The 4,170-nt window shown below is 29.2% G+C and overlaps 1 non-coding gene across 1 annotated transcript; it reads right to left on the reverse strand.

Annotated features, from left to right (window-relative positions):
* Positions 1-1,991: 1,991 nt before the first annotated feature.
* On the reverse strand, positions 1,992-2,063 carry TRNAW-CCA (transfer RNA tryptophan (anticodon CCA)). The gene has a single exon. It is a non-coding gene; the product is annotated as a tRNA-Trp (tRNA).
* Between the last annotated feature and the right edge of the window lie 2,107 nt (positions 2,064-4,170).

The following is a 4,170-nucleotide window of genomic DNA, read 5'->3' on the forward strand; positions in this document are numbered from 1 at the left end:
CCTTTTTTGGCCCTCGCTCATTTAGATTATAGGTCACACAAGGGAAAAGTTGTTTAAAAAGAGAGCACTGTTAGTTTTTTTTTTTTTTCCAAAAGAGAAATGTGTTGTCTGTGCATTACACAAAAAGTCGAAGGTAAAAATCCGGAAGGATCAATAAAAGATCGGAACAAGGTCAAAATTGCCTTTGAACTATGTGAATAAGATTACTGATATTCATTGTTACATTTTGAGATAAAAATTGCGTGTCGTTATCTTAAGAGACCATAAATACACTTGAGAGTTAACAGTGGTGATGTAACATGCTACATGACACTAATTTCGCCATTTAAGCTTGCCTATTAGGATATTCACTAAATTTTGACCCAATTTATAATTCAAATCCTAACACATTTTTTAAAAAAAAATTCCTAACACATTTTTGCAAAACCCGACCTTAAAATTAAGAGGCAAACTGTTTAACTCTCTTCATCTTCTTATCTCTCTATTAAGGTATTTCTCTCCATCTTTGCTCAAATCTTCTTCTCTCTTTTTAGTGGGTCGGGTCTAATAAGAATAGGTTATAGTTTGGATTATAAATTGGGTCAAAATTTAGTGGGTATCCTAGTTGACAAGTTTAGGTGGTGAAATTAGTGTCATGTGGCGTGCCACATCACTGTTGCTAACTCTTGAAGGTATTTGTGGTTTCTTAAGATAATGGTAGAGGTATTTTTTATCTCAAAATGTAAAGAAAGAGTATAAATAGTCTATTTCACATAGTTCAGAGGAAACTTTGTCTCTTTTCCCAAAAAAGATTAACTTACACCTTGATTGGATGGTTGTTACCTATTGTATTCATATTGTATTGTTATGTTAGTCTAAATAATTTTATTGTTCATATTAAATCCATCGTTAGGTAACAACAAAAAGACCCATTTTGTGTAACGATCAATTTGGTAATATTTTTTCTTCTCAATTTACCACTACTTTTTCATAATAGTTCTATCCCGTACTTTATAGACTTATCATTTATAATACGGAAAAGGGTCAAAATTGCCCCCAAACTATATGAAATAGACCATTTATACCCTTCGTTATATTTTGGGATAAAAAATGTCCATGCTGTTATCCTAAGAGACCACAAGTACCCTCAAGAGTTAACACCCCAAATTTTTGTTGACGTGGCAAGCCACGTGGGACTAATCCTTCCACCTAAGCGTTGCCCACTAGGATTCACTACAAAAGAACTAGACCTTTAGCGGCAACAATAGTCGCCACAAAAGCCCATAAAATCGTCACTAAAAGTTTTTAACATTAAATTCTAATTTTGTGTTTTTTTCTTCATTGTTTTTAAAAAACCAAATATGATATCGATTAAGTAGGAGTTTGAAGACACTATATGTTTTATTTCTATGTCATATGTAAATGTATAAAATGTACAATGATGCATTATATACCTATAGTAGGAGATTTGAATTGAGAAGTAATTTTGATTATTTTTCGTAATAATATTGGATGTTTTTAATATGGATATTGCAAGTTATTTATTTTAGAAAATTAGGTCACAATCGAAAATTAATTATCATATATTTTTGTTGAAAAATAGGTTGTACTAGCTAATGGTTGTTAGAGCCTTAGTCGCCACTAAAAATCACTCATAAACCTTTAGTGGCAATATTTTGGGATTTTGTGGCGACTTTGTCGCCACTAAAAGTCAAGTTCTTTTGTAGTGAATCTTAGTTGACAATGCTTAGGTGGAGGGATTAGTCCCATGTGGCTTGCCACGTCACTAAAAAATTGGGGTGTTAACTCTTGAGGGTATTTGTGGTCTCTTGGGATAACTGCGGGGGTATTTTTGATCCCAAAATGTAATGAAGGGTATAAGTGGTCTATTTCGCATAGTTCAGGGGGAATTTTGATCCTTTTCCGTTTATAATATAAATATATGACATTGGAGAACTATATCCAACCAAAAATAGAGAAAAAAGGATTGGACCGTTTAGGATCGGGGGAATTGAACCCGACGTGAATCGAACACGCAACCTTCTGATCTGGAGTCAGACGCGCTACCATTGCGCCACGGATCCTTGTTGTCTACTCTTCTCACGCTTATTTATATCTTGTCATTCTATACTCTGATAATTATTTGTCCCCTAGAGTTTCGCACATATGTAGAACAAGATTAAATTACTCAAACAATTTCATAAATATGATTTAGTTATTTTCTTTAACAAAAAATTATAACATTCTACGGGATGATTTATTAATGGTAAATAGGATCAAAATTGACTATATATTATTTGAAATTAAGCAATTTTATTCTCATTTAACTCTTGGTTTCATATTATTACCTGACCATTACAAGAGAGTCGGATAAGTAGAAGCATTCAACAACGTCATGCCAACTACTAAGCTAAGCTATTGTCGGTGAATTTGATATAAGTGATTTTATGCTTTACATTAACTCTCTCTTTTTGAGTGATAAATTTGAATAATTTTTTTCTAGAAGAACTAGGACAGATAAAGTCCAATTTTTTTTACCCACATTCTATCCTCTGTTTCTATCTCACATATTTTTTTCCCTTATTCACACGTTTTTCAACAATTCTTTCTCATATTTTTTCAAAAAAAAATAAAATAAAACTCTCTCTCATCTAATTTCCTCTTCCCATTGTTCTTCATTTTTTCATCTTCCGCTTCTCTCTCTTCCGTAGCTTCCATTTTTTTCCCCCATAAATTCGTGATTTGTTTTCATATTTGAGATTTCGTAGATTGTGTTACATTGACATTCATACATCATATATTGTTTGATTTTTTATACATTCATATTTAATAATTTCAAAATTTTGCTTATAGGGTTATTAATGCACAAGTGAATACAAATTTGAATTTGGATTTGGTGAACAAAATTTTCGGAAAAAAGAACATAGCAGACGAAGAAGAAGAAAGAGATAGTCAGTGAAGAAGATTGCAAAAATTATATTCATACCAGAATTGTATTCATATTAATTTTTGGTTGTTAATTATTTTCTGTTACTCAACATTTGTATTTTTATTAAGAATATGGATTTGGATTTGAATTTGGTGAACGAAAAATCGGAAAAAAGAAATATAGTAGACGAAGAAGAAGAAAGAGAGAGTCAGAGAAGAAGGTTGCAAAAATTATATTCATATTAATTTTTGTTTGGTAATTGTTTTCCTTTACTCAACATTTGTGTTTTTATTAAGAACATTGTATTTTTTTTTTAGTTTGTATTTTCTAAGCATAGATATATCCTTTTTTTCACAATTAATTTGTATTTATATTTTTAGAATATTGTATCCTTTCTCAAAAAATTGTATTATTTCCAATATGTATGTTGTTTTTTTTTTTCTAGAATCTTGTATCCCTATTTCTTTCACAATCAATTTGTACTTTTTTAGAATATTGTATCCTTCCTCAACAAATTGTATTATTTCCACCATGTATGCTATTTTTTTTTCCAGAATCTTGTATCATTTCATAATTAAATCATATTCATTTGTAATGATTATATTATATTGGGATACAATTAATAATATTTCTCTAATACAAATAAAAAAATATATATTTGGCAGTCATGTCTGGGATACAATTTTTAGTTTTCATTATGAAAGTAAAATACCAATTTTAATTTGAATAGTAAAGTGAGCACATAAAATATAAAAAATATTGGTATACAATTACGATGAAAACATAATAAAAAAGAAACTTAATTCCAATCGAATGGAAAAAGGGATTTCTTTGAAATTGTAAGTGATGAGAATTTTAAGTGATATGTTTCTTTTTTATAAAAAAAATATTCTCTCCTCTGATTTTCTCCTCTCTGTTATTAAATAATTGTATTCTTGCAAATCAAACAAATAAAAAATACATAAATCAAATACATAACAAACTAAAATATTGACATTTTAAATAAATATTAAAAGTGTGGCTAAGTGGTCCTATTAAATGTCAAAATATTGACATTTTGAAAATTTTTCCTAAAAAAAATTAGAGAGAAAAGTGGGTAATGGAGTCATTTTGGGGTAAAAAAATGGGACCACATTGAGAAAAAAAAAGAAAGGTAAATAAAGTGTAGATATTAGGATACATTATATTTGCTAAAATATTGACATATTGACATTTTTAATAATTATTTTAAAGTGTAGATATTTTTAATAATTATGTTAGGA

Source organism: Solanum stenotomum, chromosome 2 (genome assembly GCF_019186545.1).
Source record: "Solanum stenotomum isolate F172 chromosome 2, ASM1918654v1, whole genome shotgun sequence".
In the NCBI taxonomy this organism is placed as follows: Eukaryota; Viridiplantae; Streptophyta; class Magnoliopsida; order Solanales; family Solanaceae; genus Solanum; species Solanum stenotomum.